General features: G+C 35.8%; 1 protein-coding gene across 5 annotated transcripts in view; it reads right to left on the reverse strand.

Annotated features, from left to right (window-relative positions):
- The window catches only part of LOC126756146 (putative polypeptide N-acetylgalactosaminyltransferase 9), a 524,546-nt gene that overhangs the window by 187,323 nt on the left and 311,292 nt on the right, over window positions 1-25,931 (reverse strand). For all 5 annotated transcript variants that reach the window (XM_050468994.1, XM_050468995.1, XM_050468993.1 and 2 more), the window contains one exon: window positions 6,518-6,591. The gene's annotated coding sequence lies outside the window, so the exon portion shown is untranslated. The remainder of the gene's footprint in view (window positions 1-6,517; window positions 6,592-25,931) is intronic.

Here is a 25,931-nt window from a genome sequence, read left to right on the forward strand (position 1 = left end):
GCATCGAATGTAATTTTATAAGAATAAAGAGTTTCATTGATATCCCAAACCGTTGTGGTTAGAGCTGACTTTTGTGAGAGGGACATTATGAATCGGGATATCTTTAATATGGCACATTCAGCAGCGATTATTGCCCAAGCCAGTGATGCGATCTGTGGAGAAATTGTTGAATTCGAACTCTTATAACATAGGGATACCATACAACCTGAACGATCGGTATAAAGTTCTTGTGACTAGATATCTTCACGAAATGTGGCATGTATTGTTATGTGAGGCAATGGTCCAAACTCTGAAGAAATTGTTACGCTGGGATAGGTATAGCATACCATATTTTTGCCATACAAGCTGAACGACGAAAATCAAGTTCATATATGGATATATTATAGCTTCTGTGCAATCAGAGTTAGCATTTTTTCCTGTTTTCATAGTGAAATAATACTCACATTTCTTTATAAAGCAAATCACAAAAAAAAAAATTAATGAAAGAGATAACTTATGCAATAGTTTTTACAAAAATGGAAAAGTAATAATAATTATTATAGGCAAAGAAAAAACTGGAAAATGAATGCTGATAAAAAAGTCATACACCTGAATAAACTGTAAAATGCGGTAATTTCAGCTGAATTGTTCAATTAAATGGCGGCCGCCGAATTCTTTATAATACTTTTTAATGAATCAATTGAATGAAGCGCCATTGCCGCAATTATTATTGCAAGAGACTAAAAAAAGGCAGTGAATATGGGAAAATAATTGGTGATATTTATTATTTATTTTGTTATGACAGCAATCAAAATGAAATCAAACGAAATGGGAATGAAAAAAGCAACAAAAAAAATTAAATTGGTGAAAGTGATGAGCGAACAACGGTATATTATGGGAAAATTTATAAATATATTAAATATATGCTGTACATATGTATATGGAAATATATTTTCATTTGTATATATGTGTATATGAACTATATACATATATATAGTATATAGTCTACATATAGTCAACCAAAGACTAGCATTGTCATCTATGGCGTGAAATGAACAAAAACAAAATTAATAATTGAGATAATTAAGAGAAGCAACAAATGTAAAAAGGTATTCTATGATTACTTCATATTTAAAAATGTAAATAAAAGAAACAAATGAAGGCTTTCAAACAAAAACATGAAAATATAACAAATTGAATACTGTACTAAATCTCCAAAGAAATGGCAAAAAGCGCACTGTTGCATAAGCGAAATTAAAATCGTGATTAAAAACAGCTAACGTGGGATTAAATGAAAAAAGGGTATGAAAAAAGTAGCACAATAACAACAAAAGAGCACGCAATCGAAAAATATTTAAGCAGCTGTTTGCTGCACATCCGCCAAAAATAGAAAATAAACAAAAATTCAAAAAAAAAAAAATAAATAAAGAAAAAATTATATAAACAAAAAAACTGTTATTAAGATAAAAAACATAAAAAATTAACTCTGGTCACACAGCTGTTTGGCAACAAATTGATGGCCATTGTTGTAGTCATGGTGTGTAATTAACTGTCACCTTTTGACGTGTTCATCAAAGGCATCAACACTAACACGTCATAGCAAAAGTATATTGCAACTCCATTATGATTTGACATGCTGGTGCAACAAGCAATTTGGTTGTTGTGGAAATTTGAAAAAACAATTAAAAGAAAATTATAAAATGAAAATTATAAAAGATGAGATAGACAATTGGCGTCTGTGTGCCTGCTGTTGCAATTAAGCGCCAGATGAGTGTAGTTGAGCGCATGAAGATGGCGAAGCGAACACACAACTGGTATAAATCAAATTAATATAATAATATCGCAGGCAGGTGGCGCTGGTTGAGTGTAATAAAACAATGTGGGAAAATGTGAATCGAACAAACTGGTAAAACTGGTATAAATATAGTTAAAGATACAGACAGGTAGCGCTATTTCTACAAAATAAAAGAAAATGGGAAAATGGAATCGAACATACAACTGGTATAAATCATATAAACTGGTATAAATATAATTAGCAATGCATACAGGTAGGTAGCATTAGTGGTGTATAATTAAATAAAATAGGAAAATGTGAATCGAACATACAACTGGTATAAATCTTATAAACTGGTATAAATAATAGCGGCGCGAATAAAGATTCTGCTCAAGATGGGTAAAATTAATCAATTTAAAAAGTAGTTAAACGAACAAAAAACTGGTATGGATATTGTTGCCACATGTACTGTTAGTTGCGTACAATTAATCAGTATGAAAAAGTGTGATTTAATTAATTGAAAAAGTTGTAAAACGAAAACAAGACTGGTATAGTTATCGATGCAGACATGTGATGCTAGCTGCGTACTATTAATAAATATGAAAAAATGGGAATCGAACACTGAGCAAGCTTAAATTATACAAACGCATACAAATATAGTTAGCGGCGCGGACAAGTAGCGCCACTTGAGTACCATTAATAAATATGAAAAGTATGAGACAACGGAACACATAACTGGTATAAATTACATAAACTCATATGAATATAGTTTGCGGCATGGACAGGTAGTTGAGCACAATTTGTAAAGAGTCACAATCAAAAACAAACTGGTATAAACTGATATAAATATAGCTAGACGTCGGCAACAACACTCTATCAGACTGATTTGATTTTTTTTTTCATTTACATAGGATGCTGCCATCTATGCTGACCGAATCAATCAAGAAATTACTTTGTTTTGGTCTTGCGATTTAAGGGGGTATTCTGGTCTAGAAGCATGAATTTCAGGTAATTTTTAAAGTGTCGTAAAAAAAGGCAATTAATATTTTTACTATCCATTTTTTTATTAGTTATTTGTTAATTTTAGAAGAGTACAGAAAAAAATTAAAAACTAAAAAAAGTAAAAAATTTCAAAAATTATGAGCTGACGAAGTGGGGGTCCACGTGACCATACCCATGATTTCAACCCTCCTAGTTATCTGAAAAAAAAAGATTATTATTCTAGAATAATGTCGCAATGGCCGGAACTACGGAAAAGTGGGGAAATTTTTTTTTTTCACAAAATGGCGACTGCCTGAAAAAAAGTTTTTTTGGATCACTTTTTCTGACTATTTCGAATTTTTTAAAAATAATAAAAATAAAAATTTGGGGATGGGGCTAGTTCCAACCATAGACAAGCCTATAAAGAAGATAAAAATTTCAAGTCAATCGGTCCAGTAGAACCTGAGACATCGTGGGTATCGTTTCGAAAAAGTCAGTTTTGAGAAAAACGCATTTAAAGTTTAGGAGACAATTCTAGTGAACACGAACGCCACGTCACAAAATCGGCTGTATCTCCGAAAATAAGTCGAATTTTGAAAAATCCTTCCAAGGTCATATTTTTGAAAGTCTAAACTTTCAAGATATGCAAAAAAAAAAATCGATTTTTTCAAAATCGTAGACAAGAATACCTCCTTAAGTCTTATAGAGTATATTTAGTAGGGTGAACGTCAAACCAGTGATCCATGCTGATGAATGAGCTTTGGCTGACTAGTTGAAAGCCAACATTCAATGTCTTTCTGAACAGATGAGGTTGAATATATTGAATAATATAAAAATATCTATGACCAACAAAATAGCCTTCTTGATATGCCGTCCGAAATGTTACATACACGAAGTTTTTTTTTTTTTTTTTTAATTAAATACCACACATAGTAAAGAAAGAGTATCGGTTATTTTTTCAGTTATTTGTCTTATTTGAAATAAAAATTCTCACTAAAAAGCACAGCATTCTCCCCATTTTCCGTCGAACTTAATAATAGAATTTTGCTTTCTATTTGTAAGAGATTTTTTTTTTATGGTGCACCAGCTATTAAGTGATTAAATTTAATATTTCTAACCGTTGTCATAAAACAGTTGGATTCACACTACCGTTAAGCGACATATCGTACATAAAGCTGCATGTGCCTGCTGTTGTGGCTATGTACTTATATCTTTGTATGACAGCTACCCTAATTTTAGGCGTCACGCTTGACTCGACGCTACACTTTAAAACAGTTAAAAAAGGTTAATGAATAATTTCAATTGTTGCACTTCGCGTACAGAGGTACCTAGCGCGCACACAAATAATATATGTAGATCGCTGTATTTTCAATGAAAACTAAACCATTTTGCTTAATGTTCCATGCAGTGGCAATAAATTAAGCAATGCAGTTAACTCATTTAGCCCTCAGGAGTGCATATGGTACCTTCACACCTGACAAATCAGCTGCGGTAAAGCAGTTTGCGGCACTTTTTCAATTGAATTCTTTAGTTAAATGCACGTTTTAATGCTGAGTGATATGGTAATTAAGAAAAAAAACTATGGGTGCCTTTATAAAATATGTATAATATATAAAAAAACTAAAATGTGTCTCCTCTTTTTCTCTTAAACCTCTCAGCGATTAGTGGCAAGTCGCTGAGCTGCAGCCATTTATGCATGCGCGTCAACTATCAATTTATTTGACACATAGTAAACTGTTTATCGAGCCACCGGCAAAGTCACGCTTTTGAGCTTTACAATCCCACACATCAATACAAATACAAATATATGCAATGCAAGTACTGCAGCACGTCGACAGTGTTTACATCAAAATTTTTTAAAGTAAATACATAAATACAAACTTATAGTCAAACACTTCTCCATTCAAAGTATATATGCAATATTTGTATTTGCATTGCTGTGTATTTGGCTAGTAGCAGGCGCCAAGAATTTCACTGTAAGCATTTTGTAAATATATTTCTACAAATTTTAGTACAAACTTACAAATTTTTATGTGTACTCATTTAGATAATCGACGAATTTTTGAGTGCATGGTAAGTATATAAGTATGTATGTATGTCTCTGGCATTTCCTTTGACTCGTGAATTTACCGTATCTATGTTTGCGCTACCTGAATAATATACTGAATAAATCCAGTTGCTTTTATTTACAGATATGACAGTTAAATGGCATTATACTTGTATATATCGTATATTTGTATTTACTGGAATAAATGACGAAAATATCGTATAAATAAGCGAAGGAGTGACACGCATGTTCTTCGTAGAAAAATCACATCATTGATTACTAATTTGAGAAGTGTAAAAGTGAGTACAAAACAACCGAAGCTAAATAGCCTGCACAGGTGCATTTCTGTTAGTAACTATGTGTTCAGTTTGTATGGCAGCTATATGCTATAGTTAACCGATCTGAACAATTTCTTCGGAGATTACATTGTCGCCTTAGAAAATAATCTATACCAAATTTCGTGAATATATCTTGTCAAATGTGAAAGTTGTCCATACAAGCATTTGATTCCGATCGTTCAGTTTGTATGGCAGCTATATGTTATAGTGGTGCGATATCGGCCGTTCCGACAAATGAGCAGCTTCTTGAAGAGAAAATGACGTTTGCAAAATTTCAAAACGATATCTTAAAAACTGAGGGACTAGTTCGTATATATACAGACAGACGGACAGACGGGCACGGACATGGCTAAATCGACCCAGCTCGACATACTGATCATTTATATATGTATGTATATACTTTATAGGGTCTCCGACGATTCCTTCTGGCTGTTACAAACTTCGTGACAAACTTAATATACCCTGTTTAGGGTATAATTAAAAAGCAAGCATGTTGATACAAAATAGGCTTTCGGGCTTGCTTAAAAGATCGTCTAATTTTCAAGTTAAAAAAAAAAAATTGTTTTTTGCCAAATTCGATATATTCTGTTCACAGTACAACCACCTTCTAACTTGTCAATAAAACATACATATATGCGATTTGCTATATTTTCGAAATAGACTTATAATCTAACAATCGTTAGAATTGAGTTTTAATATTTCTGTCCACATCTTTGAGTTGAGTTGACTGTGTTCATCGTTTTCGGTAACGAATGTACGGAGTGTTTGTTTTGCCAGGCATGTGTACAACCGTACTTGCTTTGTTTACAGTTACAGCCATCGCCCGTCTCATAGCGATAACGGTGATAAGGCGTCAACAGTCAATATTTGAGGCTGCCAAAACCATTGAATACTGAAGAAGGTTGAAAAAATTCTGTCATGGGATTTCGTTAATCTAGCGTATGCTGAGGAGAGCAATATTGAGAGCCTAAAAATACGCCCTAAGCACTTTGATAATTTACTCGGTAAAAGCGGGGAACATTGAATAAATTGCAATGATGCAACAACTTTAAGCGACGTCAATAAGATATCCGAATGGCTAGGTCGTCCTGACACTCTTCAAAATTTTCAAGCAGTACTGGCTGAAGTCAAAAAAGTTCTAATCTAACAAAGAACCGATATTTAAAGTACTACCTGGTTTTATCTACATGAAAAGTGTTGAAGAGTTCAGTAATCTAACATAGTGTACTTTAGTATTTTATTGCAGGTTTAAATCTCAAGAAGAGAACAACGAAGCATTCGAAATAGTATAAGGACAGTCAGCTTCTCTTCCGAAGATAATTTTCCAGTATATGGAAGCTATGCTATGTTAAATAAATAAAGCTACAAAACAATAACTCATATTTAACTGAAACTTACCCCAAATTGATGCATATTTCGTGTAAAATCTAAACCGAACATCTAACTGTTCTTAGTTGCAAGTTGATGGTTATCTAAAAGAAATAAAAAACGGTCAAAATGGTTATTAGAAGATAACATGTTGATTTTAAAAAATTATGAAAATATATTATAAGATGGATGAGTTAAAACAAAAATACAGATCACTAAACGATCATAATTTTCTTGCGCTTTGTCAAAAAATATACGACGAAACAACAGTTGAATTTAGTACAACAGAGTACGTGAATATCTTTCTAAAGCGGTATAATTTCCTGTTATTTTAACCACTGTTCATTATGCCAGTTTAAATTATTTATACCAGTTTTTTATTTTCGCTTTCGCACAAGTTTTTATACTTATCATATAAATTTATTTTTATTATACCAGTTTAAGTGACTTATACCAGTTTTATATTCGATTATAAAATGTATAATTTGTGTAAAATCTATTATTATTTTGTGCTTTAAACTAATTTAAACTAAAATCACATATTTTTAAAGTTAGTTCTCTTGAGAATCTTTCCAACAATGTTTAGACCAGCTTAAGTTGCATATATAAAACAGTTTATTATTTTTGGTTCCCCACAAAGATTGGCTTTCAGCATGTCAATTTCGTTTGATTATACCAGTTTAAGCGACTTATACCAGTTGTTTATTTCATTAAAATATCTTTAATTTGAGTTATATGTATATCTTATTATTTAGTTCTTTAGATTTATTAAAATTAAAAATAGGCAATGTCGGGGCTTCTTTTCTCAAGCAGCTTGCACATAAATTTTATACCAGTTTAAGTTATTTATACCAGTTTTTTATTCTTGCTTCGGAACATGGTTTTGCACTTATCATATACATTTATTTACATTATACCAATTTAAGCGACTTATACCAGTTGCTTATTCGATTAGAAAACCTAAATATTTGAGTTACATTTCTCACTTTTTAGGTTTTTAGTTTAATCAAAACCATTAATAGTTTATTTTAAAGCTAGTTCTCTCAAGCAATGTTTGACGACTTCAGTATATATTTCAATGCTTGAACTCTTCGAAGAAATATTCAAAGAATAGTAAAACATGGCGAAATCATAATTTTGTCGGATATTGTATTTATGTATTGAGCGCCCATATAATTGCAACTCATCGATTCAATATTTAAACTATTTTTGGCACTCTTAGAAGCCCCAACAATTGGCAATCTTATGAAAATATGCCGCTGACGTGTTTTTGTCAAAATAATTATTATAATTTTTTCTAACATTGCTATGGCTTAACAGTTGTTGTTAAATCGCACATGTGATTATCGTGATAACTGTTGTTGTATTACTTTTTTACCTTTTGTTGAATCGTTAGCATTGCATGGCGTGACGTCGCGCGGCTTGTCGCGTGGTTAGGCGTGCCGGCTATACACATTCACATACTAAATATATATATATATTTATACTCGTTCATATGAGTTTGTATGCCTTTGGTGACCCACATTTCGAGTGTTATATTTATGTATGTATGTATAAGTATAACATACTCACACATATACGCACAAATTTGTATCATGCATGTGATGCTGATGTTATGCCTCTCTCTACACACATACATACATTATTACTAATATGTGGTTTAATCATTAAATTCTCGTTTGTACCGTTGAACACACACACATCTAAATTGTGGCGCGACATGCCGAACAGCGGCGGCCTGAAATGCAGGTATGTCAGCCATAAATTGTGGAGCTTGAAATGTAAGTGCGTGTATTCGAGTATGTGTTTGTCATATCAATTCATTTACTTTTGTTTTGTTTTTGTTTTGCCATGCATTATGCCGATTCGCGTGCACAAAGTTGATTGAACTTTTAAGTTTGCTGACAGTTTTCACACTTTGCACGCAAACGGCTTAAACCGGCGGCGCCGACTTGAGCCCCCAATTGTTTTTGTAGTTGTTGTGTAGGCAAAAAATAAATTTAAATGCCACATAGCCAGTACATATGTGGTGCATTGCGCTGCTGTAGCTTGTTTAACGCTGACTGACGGATTAGCAGCGGCGCACCAATTTGCCGGCGTGTACATACTTTTTTGAGTGACTGTAGCGAATGCAATTCGTTTTCAGGCGCGGCTTGCCATAAATTGACATTTTTTTGCTTATGATTAATTCAATATTTGCACAAATTATGCTGAATAATAGCATGCAATGCGAAGTATTTTTTTTTTTATTGAAAAATATAGTTTTTGCCTCTTAACTGAAAGCCAAAGCGGATTTTCCACAGAAATACTTAAAGCATACATATTTACATACAACATTCCCGCATACTGTCATACTAAGTAATTAGTATAGCCTGTAATCATAAACAGCAAAATATGCTATAATTGTGTGAAGTGAACAATTTCTTCTGATGCCTTAGGCAATAATCCACGCCAAATTCTGAATAGACTTGTTGACAATTGAAAAAGTTTTTTATTGACCTTGACGACCTTTCGGAGTACATTGAATTTTCTTAGGTAAGTAAAAGTATAAGCTTAGAAATATAATTTTCTTCGGAGTGAAGTAGAAATGCATCTAAGTAACTATTTCCGGAATGAAAAGTTCGGAGCAAGTTCAATTTTCGGAGTAAATAAAATTTTCGTAAAATTATTTTGACTTTATACATATTTTCGCTGTATATGTATGTAGTATATAAGATCGCTAAGATATAAACGGCATTTTAAAAGATAATTGAATTTTCGGATTTCATTATATTTTTGGAAAAAGTGTTAGTTTAAGCAAGAAAATCAAATATTCTTTGGATTAAAAATGGATTCTAGGAAAAAAAAATTGGAATAAATTTTTCGGAATAAAGTTATTTTTCGGAGTAATTTTTATTACTGCATTTACAAGGAAATTACATTAACATTGACTTTTCAGAGGTTTACATATAATCGGCATTTTGAAAGATCAACCAGTTTTCGGAGTTCATTCAATTTGCGGAAATAAGTGCTATTTTTGGCTTCGAAGTACAATGTTCTTCGGAGTACAAATGGATTCTAGGCACAAAATTTCGACGTGAAGTTATTTTTCGAAGTAATGTTTATTGCCGTATTTAGCTTTCTTCATTCTTATAATCCTTAATTTTTGCTGCGAGATTACAATAACATCGCATTTTCACAGTTTTGCATTTAAACAACATCAACGAGTTTTCGGAGTTCAATCAATTAACGGAAATAAGTATTAATTTATGTTTAAATGCATTGTTACTGTAAAGTTCTAGGGGAAAAAATTTGGAGTAAATTTATTTTTCGGAGTAATACTGATTATCATTTTTTACCTCTTTGCGCTTGATTTCATATTATTAACGACTTTTAAAAGCTTTTGCAAAAACTGTTATTTTTCGGAGTAATAGTTATTTTAATTTTTATATTTCTTTCCGGTATGTATTTATGTTATCGACTTTTAGAAGCTTTTTATAAGAATTGTAAAAACTAAAAAAAAATTTCGGAGTAAGCATATTTTTCGGAGTAATACTTATTAACATTTTTAAATCTCTTTTTGCTATAAATTTGTAACAATATCAACTTTTAGAAGCTTTACGTAAGAACTGTATTTTTCGGACTCGTGGACCAAAGCTGATCAGTATATTATTTTATAAACCCTTACGTTTGCGTTCAAGAAAAATATCTTATATTAACTTTTCAGCGCAAAAATATAAGAATTTTTTTATTAAATGCCGTATACAATATAATTTTTTTTTCCGAACTTAGTCGCTGAAACTTTATTTGGAATACCAAACAATAGAATAAATTAATTTCTAACTTTGACAGCTTAGGTTGGATACATGGTATGATTTATGTCGTGAATATATTTTTTTGAGCTTATCTATGGCAATTGCTTGGATTATTATGCAGCAAAAGGTTATTTGAAGAACGTCTTTTGCTGTTATAACCCTTTCAAGACTCTCATCATTATATCGTTCCTCCAACCACTATGCGCTTTGTCTAAGAACTGAATTTAGAACAACAGCTTTTAGCGCTCAAGAGCCAAGATAAACTCCGAAGTAAAATCGCCAAGTGAAAGCTGACTTATTCACTTAACCTCCATTTATTAAATCTGCAAAAAATTCGCACGAAGAAGTGTAATTATACAATTCCGAATGATTACAAACCGATTTGACTTAATTACAGCAACACAATTTGAAAACTGCAAAAAAAAAGTTATGAGAAAATAAATTCTCTCAGCCGCACATTATTTACACTTTGTGGCGCTTACTTCAAGAACATTTCATTTCAGCCAGCAATGCTGATGTGTTGTTGCCATTGTTGCTGTGGTTGGATGACAAACAAAAAAGGAGCATTTCTAAACGCCACAATTACGTCGTTAACGACGCACTGATGGACACTTCTGCTGTAACTACATTTATGTCAAGCGCTGAACATTAAACACTCACAGACTCGTGCACATACATACATACATACATATTTATCGATCTTATGCTGGCCATAAACAGTCCATTCCTGCCTCCTGCCACTAGCCGCCTGCCACCAAGCACGCTCTGACGCAACAAAAGCCATTCCACTTCAACTGCAAACGCGCGTTTGGCCATTAAAGCGCTTTTTGTTAAAAAATCAAAATCAAACACGCAGACACATACACTAGCAAACTCATGTTCTCAACGCGGAACATTAATGCTTGGTCAGCGCTGTCATTTGGAGATGCCGTCGCAATGATAGCACGAAATGTCACAGCCAAAATGCTGGCCACAGGGTCCAAAAGCAGTAATTTAATGATATTAATAGCTACCCCATAACATAGCGGCGATGTAGAAATGGCTCGGGCAATCAGCAGTGGATGCCATTTGCATTTTAATGGCGGTATTCCTTACTTTCATAAGCCCGCAGTAAATGAAAATTAATTAGAAAAACAGAACTGAAATTAAAAATTTGCTATAAGGCGCGCTTTAACAGCGCTTAATAGCTTTTCGGAAAAAGGTCTAGGTAGAAAAAGATACTAAAGCTTCAAACTAAATGCGTTTATTTTCGATGAAAAGTGAGTGTGTTTAAGGGAGTCCAGGTTAGGTTGCGCTACTGAACACCGTGCCTGAAATCACCATCCTACTCTAACAGCTGAAGCACCGGTACTTTGTGTTGCCGAAGGTTCCACTTATGGATTCCAAAAGCCTCATGTATCGATGAATCGCTTTGAGTCTTTCAAAAATCGGTTGACGAACCTAATATGTATCAATTTCGGATGATTTACCCGCTTCGCCGAAGGTATGACATCCACAAAGTTCTATCCTCAGTTGAAAGCAAAGAAAATACCGAAGTACACCAAAGTAAAACTATTAGTCAGTTATACTATAGAAGAATGAAGCTCAGAGCGATATATAGGCTAAAAGAACTACTAGATATTTGAGTAGATCAGGCTCTGCGATGAAATTTCAAACTTGCTAACTTCAAAGCGTAATTGAAGAAATGGAGATGTAAAAGACCGGTGGTGGCGGGTACAGGCTCTCAATAGAGCTGCAGAATTGGCGGTAAAACCAACGTAGAATACAGAAGGTTTCAGGTGGACCATCTCTTTTCTAGTTTGGTAAATACAATAAACGTGTTTGCACGAACTTTAACTTAAGTCCAGTTATTCACTGCTGAGAGAATGCTGAAACTTTCTATTGACATCTGACTTGAACGACGAATACTGAGCAAAATATTTTCGGGACAGCACTGGAAGAACTAGAAATCGTCAAGAAGAAGGTACAGAAGATAGTAATAGGAACTACGGCATAGTCAGAGGAGACAGTTGGTTGAAAAGGTTGGCTGATGAGCGGTGGACCGCAGATGGCAGCTCTAAGGTTATTATTAAGCCATTACTAAGCCTACCGAGTGGTAACCAATTTAAGTTTTAACCAGCAACTCAGATTGTTTTTTTACTCCCGCTGCCCAATATCTCTAAACTTGGAGTATTGGGAGCCGTGGAATATTTCCCTTTTTGACAAGGTGGACATTCATATAGATAATGTTCCAATTTCTGAATGCGCCCTGTGATGACCTTTACAATGTTGCTAAGCTCCCTTTGGGTTAGAAGTCGGAGCTTTTTGGTCTGTCCACCATCAAGACAAGAGGTGTTCTGTGGATGGACCCTCCATTACTTCAAACCCTGCGGCCTGCGGGAAACTCATCTGACTCTTCCTTTCCTACCATTCTTAAATGACCGGGTCAGATGATATTAAAGGAGTTACCTACTGAGAGTCTATTTCATCCAGTTTTCATAATCTAACGCAATGAATTCAAATTGGCGCTACGGTTAGCCTTAATTGCCGCTTGGTTACCAACTAAAATGTTTATGGATTTGCTGGTTAGAGCAGAAGCTTACTTAGCACCTGTTAAGCTCACAATTTCGGTCTGAAATACTGAGTTGTAGTGGAAGCTCGCTTCTGTTCTTCTTCCACCTTGACCCGACAGTGAATATGTAAATTTCGTTGTTGAAAATGTCGATGACAGTGCCATTGGTTCAATCTTTTCTACTGGAGAATGAAAACGATAGGTTTAGCTCCTCGTGGGTCCCTTTTACTCAATCGCAATGAAAACTAACATGGCCGTAATGACGCCTAGCCTGACTTCAATGGCCTGAAATCATGAGCCGGTTGACAGGAAGCATTGCCTCATACCTCACACGTATGTATATTGTATGTGTTGTGGAGGATAAGCTCCAGAGCCTTTATTTTCCGTAATGCCCAGCAAGTAGGCCCAATATCTCTAAAGTTGAAGTATTGGAAGCCGTAAAATATATTCCTTCTCCACCGGCTGGGCATTCGCGTAGATAATGTTCCATTTTCGGAATGTGCTCTTTGATGATCCTTACAATGTTCTTATGCTCTCGTTTTCTTAGAAGCAGGAGCTTTTTGGGCTGACAGCTGTCAACACAAAAGGTCTTCAAAGAAGTTGTGCAGATAGGACCACTATATCATATAGCCGCCACACAGGTTTTTATGTAGAAGGGGTTAACTGAAGGGTAACATAGCTTTGGAGCAGCCGAAGTTAACGTTTTTTCTTGTTTTAATTGTGGGTCGAAATATAAAAGTTTCGTCAATGCTTAGCTTGAAGATGTAAAAATTCTCAAAATCAATGGCTTTATACATTAAAAGGTAGTTTAGCAACAAGTATGTTGTTCTTGTGCCTTTGGTATTTTTAGAATTCGCTATCAAATATCAGAGACTATTTCTCTATGTAAATCTTGCTTTTATTCCGCCACAGCCAACACAGAAATGTTAACTGTCATTTATTTTCGTTGCAAATGTACGCCAGCTTATCTTATCTCCTCGCAGTTTTAGTTGTTGTTGTTATTATTTTCTGTTATCTGTTACCATTGTTACAACAGTCACAGCGCGCACACTACAACTACAACTTGTAGCGCATTTATCATGCCTAGACGCTGCCTCCGCTGCGTCGCCGCTGCCCCCAAGCACGCTGCGAGCTCGCTGCAGTCGAAGTTCAGCCTTAAGCCACCTTATACACCTTCATTTATTTAATTCTATGCATACAGCCAGCTTACATTGTTGCTATTATTATTATTGTTGTTGCTGTTGGCGAGCTGTCGGCATTTCATTTGGCTGCCGCTGCCGCATACCAAGTCTTGTAACTGGTTTCTGTTTCTGCGGAAAATGAAGCCAAAAAACAACAAAGAAATAAAATATACAAGTAACAACAACAAACGCATGTTGTTCTTGCCCTCCAACTCGCTGTTGGTTTAAGCGTATAGCGCGCTACGCTTAGTTGGCTTTAATGTTGCAGCGGTTTGTCCACTTAAAGCTGCTTGACTCGGCATTTTATTGCTTCGACTGCGGCATTTCTTAACTGTTTCGCGCGCTGGAGGTGCAACGAAAGTCGAGTAGGCAACAACAACTATTTTTTGTTCCAAAAAAAAACAATAATAATAACAAAAACAATAATGAAGTGTGGCGCATGCTGTAGCTGGCAGCTTTGTATGTGGGCAAGCATGCAGCAATGCTTTTACGACACCCTATACATATACATACATATGTATATAAGTACATATAAGTGTGTATGTACATATGTACATATATACTTCTCTTCATTTGCAGTTAAGAATCGTAATCAAAAACGCTAAAAATGCGGCGAGCGCTCACAGCCAACGGCAACCGTTGTGGCGCGCACCTCCAGCAGCCGTGCGGCAATTGGCAACGCACTACGCTTGAGTTGCGGAAATGTTGTGCGCGTTAAAGGTATCTGATGTCATTGCTAATAGTGGTTTTCCATTTACTTTGTTTTGCCATTGCCTTCTGTCATTCGTTTGCATATCGTAGCAGCGCGCAGGCACACAGAGCCATAGCAGTAAATACAACAACAACAATGTTGCTTTACGCTGTTGATATTTTAAATGGCAAAAGCATTTAGCCGTCAAATGAATTAAGATTTTTATAGTACTCGCTGGCTGCTACCAGCGTTGCGGCTTTGTACTCCGTTTGGCAATTCGGCGACTGCAAGTTGCTGGCTGCCTGTATGTGTGTTCGTTTGTGTTGTAATTGAGCGTCTGTCACTGCGGTGGCCCAGTCGTGTTGAGCAATTGTTTATGGTAAATTGTTTATCTTTAACCTTTAATTATATTTATTTTTGTTGCTTGGCGATTCTACCTTGACCGCATTGGAAAAATGTGACATCTCGAGAGACATCACTTAGGCAACAATATCTAATAACGATTTGAAATGTTGCTACTTAAGTAGCTAAGATTTTACAACTGTAAATTTGTGTGTGCATATATGTATGTATGTATATGTGCATGTATAGATCTTGTGAAAGATCTTGATTTAGACTACATAAAAAAATTAAAAAAAAACATGATGTATACGACGGTGGTGTCTTATTGTCCCATGAAAAAATTTCCTATGGTATCTTAGTAGTGTAATTTTTTAGTCGTAATTGAATATTCGGTTTGTTTAGGGCGTTTGCGGAAGCAGTCGTGCCCTTCTTTTTCTTCAATTAGTCTTATCTCCATCCTAGCTCCCTCCTTCGCCAACCTCGTACATCAAGTTTCGTCACTACTTTTTAAACTTGGATACCACATCAGAGATACGATCTTCTTCTACGCCTTTTACCACTGGCTCTCATATCGAAAACTTTTTCACTTGGGGATTATCATCCATTTACACAACATGACCATTTCAGCGCAGCAGCTTGATGTTTATTGCCAGGAATGCCGAAGTATAGCTCATAAGCCTCGTCGTTTGTCCGGATATGATAATCATCACCAACACGCAGAGGACCAAAAATCTTGCGAAGGACGTTTTTCTCAAAGCGCAGTTAGTATGAGCGACTCTACGTAAAGCTCTTTGCTTACTGCGCTTATGGACCTCCAGGCTAACATAATTATCGCTGTTGATGACGCAAACGAAGTATTTGACTGCTTCGAATTTATAGTTCCCAGCTACTAGCTCATTCTCCGTCATATACTTGCTTTTAGCCAGCATAAGTTTTTCCTTATCTTCATTAACCGTTTAACTATTTCGACAGACTTCCTGTCGACAACCACATACGCTTCGAAGACATCTCACGATGAACACCCTCATGACGAATTTGAAGAGATCACAAAATAAGTGATTGCTCTGTCTGATATCTCGCCTGACGTCAAAAGGTTCTGAGAAGCCCGTTTCTAGATAAAGCTGTGGTTGTTGCTCGCTGTTATTCTGCCAAGGCGCACTAATTTTGGTGGTATACCGAGCTCAGACAATGCGGCATATACACGATTCCTTAACGGGCTATGCCTTGTAATAGACAACGAGTCGGCGGGTGTTGATTTCATATTCTCGAATCTTTTATAGAATTTGACACGGTGTAAATATTTGGTCAATAGTTACTGACTATTTTCCTCAATTGTTTACCGTCAAATATAGGTTTTCTAAGTTTCAAGATGATCACACGTTAGTTTAGTGTAATCACATTAACTACATAGCAGAAAGTTATCCGGGCTCTACTATACCGTATAACTGCGTCAATTATAGAAAAGCCGGCTCCATTTGGCGAAGAAAAATAGTCCTTCCATCATGATAATGGGGCAAATTTTTTTTCGGAATAACATGCAATGTAAAACTAATTTTTCCCACAATCACAATCTTTTGCTTAGCAATCCCATAATGGAAAATTAAGGTTAAAATATTTAAAATAATATTTTCGGAGTAAATTTTTACTCTCGGAAATACAAGCAACGCAAAACCAATTTATTCCTCTTTCACACATCATTTTTCATATCAATCTATTTATGGATAATTAAGATTGAAATATTTAAAATTATATTTTCGGAGTAAGTATTTATTTTCGGAATTGCAGGCAATATATTATCAATTTTTCCCAAATAGCAAAATTTTTCGTGGCAATCTTATTGTGTAAAATGAAGGCTGAAATGTTTTGACATTTTATTTTCGGAGTAAATTTTTATTTTCGGAATCACGTACACTTTCGAACCTAAATAATCCTATTGGAAAGAGAAGGTTGAAATATATCAATGCTAAATTTTAGGAGTAAATTTTTGTTTTCGGAGAAAATTTTTATTTTCGGAATAACATGAGATGTAATACTATTTTTTCAAAATTTCATAATTATTTTTAACCTATAACCTACTAATGAAAAATAAGGTTGACGTATTTTAAAATTAAAATTTCGGAATCAATTTTTTTTGGAATTGCATGCAAAGCAAATTAAGACACATATATTTTATAATTATATTTTCGGAGCTGGATTTATCGGTTTATTATCTATTCGGAAACCACAATATCTAAACAGCAATTCAAATATTAAGCATATAGAATAAAAACAGTTAACGCATTGTAAAAACATGTCAAACTTCCACTCTAATATCTCACTTTACCAGTTTGACTTTTATTCTTTGCTTCAAACCTGCGTGATCTGTCAAAATATATCTTGCCGCACCTTCGCATTTGCACATTTATGATTTTTCAAATGACATTCCACCTTTAAAATGCATATCGATTTGCTTGTAACGCAATTCCACGCTTGTGGTGATGCCACCAGACATTAATATGCCACCTTTCAATCGCATATGCAGTTAAATTGTTTGTGTTGCCTTTTTACAACATTTTATAGCACTTTTCGTTTATGGAAATATTTCGCAATAACAAATAATGACAGGCCATTAAGGAGACGCTGCGCATAGTTGCCGCCGCCTCACGTAACATCTTCGGCAGATAAGCACGCGTATTTCAACAGAAATATTTTTTAATCAACGTGTTTGCTTTTGCAGTTAAGAAAAATATTAATAAACGAAAATATTTGCTTATTATGCGCACTAACGCTAATGACGTGACCCAAGCGGAGATGGGCCAAGCATTGCTTTGGTGACAATGTTGCCGCGGCAACTCATCGGCTTGTCGCTAGCAACAACAATATATGCGATGCGTCGTCTACTCGTCTGCTTATTAACGGCTTTAATAATGTTGAAGGTCGGCGATTGGCCAATATGCATGCTACACGCCTTTTTGTTGTTGTTTAGAGCTACTTGGATGTCGAGATTTTTTACTAGCAAAAATATTATTATTTAGCCTTCGAGTTACGAACCGTTGAAAAACCTGTAGTAGACAATCTGTTGAAGTGGAATGTTGCATTCGAGAAGCATATTTATTATTGCAGTATTTTAAATTTAATTATTTTTTCTTTGTAATTGCTTCTATTGTTATTTGTCTATCCACTTGATTATAAATGTTTTTTTATGTTTCAAGTCTTGCTTTATTAGATTTTAAAGAAGTGGCCATTAATCTTTTGTTCACATCCAATAAAGACATAATAAAGAATCAAGAAATAATAACGGGTAATCTAAGTAGAGGTACTTTTTCAATAGACATTTCTTTTGGCAGATCACGCTTGAGTCAGGTCAAGCTGTCATGTTTATTTTGTTCAGTATTGTTTGGCATTTCATCATGGAAAGTATTATTCGGCACCGTTCGCAGCAACTCGGATTGACGTATAGAATGACTTGACGCATTTTACGTCGAAATCTTAAATTTAAAGCGTACAAAATACAGCTTGTGCAAGAACTGAAGTCGCTCGACCTTCCCTAGCGACATCGCATCGCTCTATGAGATCTTGAAAAGTTCTAAGAAGATCTGACGTTCTCGAGTCAAATTTTTTTCTGCAATGAGTCTGATTCCTGGTTCAAACCGACTATTTGAAGCCTGAAATTGAAACTCATGATCTCGGTAACATTTGATTCCAACAAGACGGCACCACCTTTCACAAATTGCATCAATCAATGGATTTATTGAGAGAATATTTCGGAGAGCAGATAATTTCACGTTTTAGGCCAGTCGATGGGTCACCAAGATCATGTGATATCACACCGTTAGACTTTTTCCTCATAGGACATTTAATGTCTAAAGTCTATGTTAACAATCCCGCTTCGATTGAGGCCTTGAAGCAAAACATCTCGCGTGCCATTCGCCAGTTACCAGTCGAAAGCTCGAACGAGTCATCAAAATTTGGACTCAACGGATGGTCCATCTGAGACGTAGTCGCAAAGAGATAATCTTAAAAAAATATATGTCAAAGAATGCTCCTTTGAATGATAATAAATTCCCCATCAGATTTGAAGTTTCTGTGTCTTTTCTTTAAAAAAGTAGGGATCCTCGAAATGGATCACCATTTATATGTAAGTAGGGACAAATCTCTGAAGTTTTTCCTTCAGGACATTCTAGAACCCGCTTATCTAACTTTTCGATGTGGAAAAAATAGCTTTGAGAAAGTTTATTATAGAACTGTTCTTATACCATGTTTCGACCGACCGACTTAATCGCGAGATTTAGGCTGTTGATTAGAATATCTCACTAATCTAATAGATTTAGCAAGATTTCGCCATATAAAAAAGGCTCTTGTTAATATAATCATCGAGGAGACTATTTTACTTGAAATCTCACTGTGCGACTGTCACTGAAGAGATTAATGTACTTGAAATTTTCCTGTGCGACTCCGAGTTGGTGCCAACTGCTCGTCAGTAGGAAAATTTATCACATTATCACAGCTGATTTCGACACTACGAACTGTCAAAGTGAAATCAAAAGTAAAAAAATATCAAGTAAATAAATGAAAATGGTGGAAGGTAGTATAGCAAAAAAGAAGAGTAATGTAGTTTGAAGCGGCCGAAGCAGATCTAATAGAGTTATGACAAGAAAACATGCCACAGCTTCGATCGGCTAAGCAAAAATTTGAATAGCTTAAATGTAAGACTTACGGACAGTGCTGAGTGGGATTGCTCATTATGAGAATACACTCTTTCTTGTGTTTCTAAGTTTTTTCAATCGATTTTCACAACGAATTAGTAGAAAATCTACAGAATCGATTTCCTATTTAGCCCTATTCACTTGGCCAACCAGGGACGCTTGAAGGTTCCCACTAAAGGCTGATACCTTCACAAGCACGAAGAAACTGAAAGCAAAATCAATAAAAAAATATTCCCACACATGAAGTAAGTAAACAAATTTCGAAGCAGACAATTTTTAACTTTACGAAATCCAGCCCCCAATTTGAAAACACAAGATTAACAAATCAAAAGCTTAAACTAAAACTAAGAGTAAAACAAGTTATAACTCAAATGATTGCAGGTTCGTCTAACATTTTTATGTGCGCGCTCACCTCCAAAAAGGAAAGGCGTGAATTAAAAAAGCAACAAAAAAACAATTACTAAGGTAATAAATTGAAGAAGCTCCGCCGCCGTTAAAACTCAGCAACACCTACCTTTCGTGTGCGGTAAATGGCTTAAATTTAAAGCACATACTATATAATTAACGAATTAAAAGTAATTTATAGAATAAGCCGAGATGAAGTCAAATTGAATCATACCCTACGAAGTGGAGTGAGAAAGAGCGACAGCTGGCCTTGACCCCGATAGAGATGTAGAGTGAAGTCTATTAAAGGTGTTGCAACAACTCACTCAGAAAAACAAAAAAAAAAAGATAGAGCAGAGCGAAAGGGTGAGAATAATCTAATTCAAGGCAGACGATTATATAATTGGCTATGAAGCTTGAGCAATGAAAATGAGCTTGCCAGCTTGTAGCAGCCAAAAGGAAACGTTGGAGACCCTTTAAAGTTTATGTTTAAGTGATTAGCAAGACGAGCTGAGTCGGTTTAGCCAATTATTTTATATACGGAGGCCGATGGATTGCCAACCGAGCTGTTCAAACGAGACTTCAAACAAGGCGACTCCCTCTCGTGCGACTTCTTCAACTTACTGCTGGAGAAAATAAATTGAGCTGCAGAGATGAATTGACAAGAGTCTTTTTTAGGAGCGTGCAGCTGCTGGCGTATACCGCTGATAATATTATCACTGGTCTCACCATCCGCGTCGTTAGTTCTGCTTTCTCCAGACTGGAAAAGTAAGTGAAGCAAATGGGTAGTGAACGAGGGCAAGACGAAATATCTCCTGTCATCAAATAAACAGTCGTCGTATTCGCGAAATGGGTCGCCCGTCATTGTTGACAGTCCTAGCTTCGAAGTCGTAGATCATTTCGCCTATCTTGGAACCAGCATTAATACCAACAACAACGTCAGCCTCGAAATCCAACGCAGAATAACTCTTGCCAACAGGTGCTACTTCGGACAGAGTAGGCAATTGAGAAGTAAAGTCCTCTCTCGACGAACAAAAACCAAACTCTACAAGTCACTCATCACCTCCGTCCTGCTATATGGTGCAGAAGCGTGGACGATGACAAGATCTGATGAGTCGACGTGACGAGTTTTCAAGAGAAAGGTTCTGCAAAAGATTAATGGTTCTTTGCTATTTGGCAACGTCGAATACGACAGTCGATGGAACGATAGTTCAACAAATTTGGAGACAGTGGCTACGCTGGCTAGGTCATGTCGTCCGAATGGATGAAAGCACTCAAGCTCTGAGAGTGTTCGACGCGGTACCCGTCGGACGCAGAGGAAGAGGAAGGCATCCACTCTGTTGTAAGACTAGGTGGAGAAGTATCTGGCTACACTTGGAATCTCCAATTGACGCCAAACAGCGAAAAGGAAGGACAACTGGCACGCTGTTGTGAACTCGGCTATAATCCCGTAAGCTCTGTCTACGCCAATAAAGAAGAGGAAGATGGCAACTGCGGAAGGACCTTTGCTTGCTTCGAGATTCCAATTGACGCCAAATAGCAACAAAAAAGAAAAGCAAGCTTGGCAAAACTGAACCTAAGCGACTCCTGCGATTATAGCGCCTACAAAAATATGAAGCAGAAAATCCGCTCTTGAATAACAAAATCCTCAATGCCACTTACGGTAATTTTCTAAATAACTCGGCCTCAACTAATAAGCTCTAAAAGCTTTATGCTGCTTAATCGCCCGCCACCTCGAACTTGCTGGCACCCTGCTGTGCATTGTTTCCCCACACGTCACACCTTTAATCCGCCTGCCCACAGTGCTACATCCTTTTAAAGGTAAGAGCCGGCACCTTACTCCCAGAGCATAAATTTTCATGGCATTCGGCGCCTTCCAGCCATTGTCATTAGCACACGTCATTAACTCATTTGTGCGAATGCAACAATGCAGCAAGTTAACTTAATTGTATGCCTGTGTGTTGTTGTTGTAAAAAATACAGTAGCTAATGACCGTTCAGTGGATTAAGTTGGCCATTAAGCATACCAATGGCAGCAGTCTGTGTGTGAGTGTGTAAGGAAAGGAGAGAAAAAATGTAATGGATGCCGAAATGTGGCAAATAAAGGGTGTATTTTAAGATTTGTGTATGGATTTTTTTTTTTTTTAATTTTACAAATTTGCTGAAAATTTAGTTTATTTGCTAAACTCAAATTATTACTAGGGAAGTTAGTTAATTTAATATACATATGTATACCGTTATTATTTATAGTTAGATATATCTACCTATAAATTTTTTTCTAAATCGAGCTTTAAAGTTTTAGAAATATGGAAAGCTCATAAAATCGGCGTTTGTTATGCAAATTTCAAACATTAGGGTGGTCAGTCACAGAATATAAAATGTTGTAAGTAATTAAAGGGAGTTTTAAATTAGTACAGCTCTTTGTTATTTTAAATTTTACATGCTTTGAATTACTTGAATTTGTATAAGATATTTTTTGGCGTTGCCACATATGTATATTAAATTGTTTAGTACATATTTTATTTAAAAAAAAGTGATTGATTAGAAAAACTGGTAAGTTAAATTATTGAAGTACTTGAGTTTTCATAGAATACTTTCCGACGTTGCCACCTGCAATAAGTTCTTTAATACATACGCTTCGTAAAATTAAACTAAAAGTGATTGAATACAAAAATTAGTAGTAGTTAAATTATTAAAGTACTTGTAAGTATTGTATTTCAATTGTTAGAGAATATTTTTTGGGGTTGCCACCCATAATAAATTTAAAAAAACAATTTATTTAAAACTATAATAAAACTGATTGACCAGAAAAAATAAGTTTTAGTTAAAGAAATGTTAGCTCAAAAATATTACCAGTGTTGCCACCTGTTTAGTTTTTTTTTAATTTTTGCAAAATCATTTATTGAAAATCCCAAATAGGTAGTGCTTTTAACAACTTAGATTTAGTTAGAACTAAAAAAGTGTTGCCACCTTAATTAAAACTCAAAATAATTTTAAACTAAATAAATACTATTGGAAAGTTTGTATTCGCAAAATATGGCTTTTTGGCATTGCCAATTTTTATAAATGTAAAATTTGTAGGTTAATTGCATTTTTTTCTGAAGAACGTGATAACACAAGAAAAGCCGTTGAATGTATCGGCCAAAAGCTCTTTATATAATTTTACTTTAAAAACTTTAATATTTTTTTATTTGGTTGGTTGGTTGGTTTGTTAAAAACAGTGCCTTAGGAACGAAAGACCGCAGGCGGACGCACTTAGCTCCTGGATGCCAACATTAAGCTCCTGGATGGTAACCAAATTCAGCTTTATCCAGCAACTCTATGGATTACCAAATCCCGAACCTTATTTTATCCACCCCAGCTACCCAACGTCTCCTAATATGTAGCACTGTGTACCGTGAAAGTAATACCGTCTCAGCTGCCTGAAGGCTGGGCACTCGCAAAGATAATGTGTCATCCTCAGCGTATGTTCTGTATTCCGCCGAAACCACTTATCGAATTATCTGAAGGTGGGATCTGAAGGGACCCTGTGATGACTCCTGTATTATCACTAAGTTCATCCTTTCACCTAACATTAGAAGATTCTTGGTCTCTTCACCCTCATCACTACCTTAAGTAACTTTGTGGGTTGTCTTGTGTTGCTGGTGCTCCAAGACCTTAAGTGCTCCTCTAAGGTCTATTACTTCAAAAAACCCTTGAAAGAGCTGATTGATTTAGGCAGCTTTAGGGTATTGTGGTCCTAACTCACCTCCGGCCAATTCGTCTGCCTTTTCATTTCTTTAGAGTCCTATATGACTGGGGTACCCATATGATAATAACTGAGTTACCTATTGAGTCTGGTAAATACTTAATAGCATAACCTTATACCGTGAGACTTAGTATAGGCGGGAGAGCATAGTCAAATAACCTGGTACCTTCTGCTATATATCACCTTCTGATATGTCAAAAATTTCGGCATGAAAGACCGATTTGAAGTCATTTAGATTAAAGCTACCTTCTGGGTAAGGATTACTACCGAAAAAGCCCGCTCCTGTTCCTATTTCACTCTATGATCCGTCGGTGAATATGTAGCTTTCACCATTGGAACTGTAGATCACAGAACCATTGGTCTATTATTCTCTACTGGCAAATGGATACATAGTGTTCAATTTCTCATGGCTCTTCTTTTCTGCTCACATTGCCAATTTCGTCTGAAATCTTTAACAAATTCGAGTACAACATCATGCTGCAATGACGGCGAGTCTGGTTCCTATGACCTAAAATCATAAACCCGTCGACCGTAGGTAAGTATTGCATCATACTTCATTTGAATATCTATTGGACGGATATCGGGCATAACATCCAGAGCTTTTGTTGAAGTAGTTTTCATTGCGCCCATAATACCATGAAAGCAGGGCCGCTGCACCTGTTGCAAGGGGCTCAAGCGGCACTTTTTCGATAATGACATCCACCGTAACACTGCACTATACGTTAGCATGGGGCGGCTTACACTTGTATGGATCCAATAATGGGGTCTTTGGGATAATTTATTTGAATAAGATTATATTAGAAATGCCAGCTTTTTAAACCCAAGTCGATAATAGTAGAGATATATACAACAAAAATGTACTTTGTCTCCAATCTATTCAAAGCATTGCGAGCTTTGCATGCATTCAGCCAACAAAAGAGAAGTAAAAAAATAAAAACATTTTTATTATATCAAATTATATAAAAACAGAGTCACAGTAAGCTGATACGACGGCGCAGCTTGCTTACCGACAGCACCCAAGAGAACGTGAAAAATTCGTTATGCAAGCGAACACGTTCATTCGACACACACACATATACATACATACACACATAAAGGCAGATTGAAGACAGCGGACCGCAAGCAAACACCAACAAGCTCCCAGCGACTTGGATTTCCCGCGTTTAATCCGAGAACACGGAAAAAAGAAGCGGAGGCAGATAAAAAAAAACGCGAAGAATGGCGTAGAACAAAAGATGCAAGTCAGCTATACAAGCTGCAAGCCAGCTAACCACGAAGATGACGAAGAAGCTTAGAAGTATCCGATGAATGCTGTGTACGCGCGCTGCTCTATAAACTACACGCTAACGACTTGTGGCCGCGGTGGCGGTGTCAGCATTAGCAATAGAAGCACTAGAAGATAAAAAAAGACATGCGCAACAACAACTACATACATACACGATGATTAGATGGCACTGGGAGTCTGCTTGGGAATCGGGGAATGCGTAAATGTGGCAAGTTATGTTCAATATATGCTCAGTTGCATATAAAACGGCAACCGCAAGGAAGCGCTTGAAGTTATCATGCTGTTGCCTAACTAACATTAACAACTAAAACAACAACAACAACAACAGTGTTGGTAGCAGCATCAGCAGAAGTAACAAGCGTTTGTTAATGTTAATGCTTGAATTGCTTGAATTGTATGGAATGGTGTAGAATTGAGATTTCCTGCTGTGACTTACATAAAAGAACTCGGCAGCTGCATGGCTTTGTTGGCACAAAAGAACAAGCAGCAGCTAACCACATGCATATAAATGCACATAAGTATGTAAGTTTGTATGTTTGTTAAAGTGTTAACAGTTGGTGTGCACATTTATGTGACCACTGCCGCATTCTTTGTGGTGATAAGTGCGCTGACATCTACCTTTTATATTATATGTATGTACATATGTAGATGCATACTCGTTTATATGCAACTCTTTATGTATATGCATACACATACATATGTACTTGTATGTAAGTAAGTAAGTATGTGGTAAGAAGCTATAAAATATATTATGCAGAAACTAATATCTATTTATGCAGCAGAG

The sequence above is a fragment of the Bactrocera neohumeralis genome, chromosome 4 (genome assembly GCF_024586455.1).
Source record: "Bactrocera neohumeralis isolate Rockhampton chromosome 4, APGP_CSIRO_Bneo_wtdbg2-racon-allhic-juicebox.fasta_v2, whole genome shotgun sequence".
NCBI lineage: Eukaryota > Metazoa > Arthropoda > Insecta > Diptera > Tephritidae > Bactrocera > Bactrocera neohumeralis.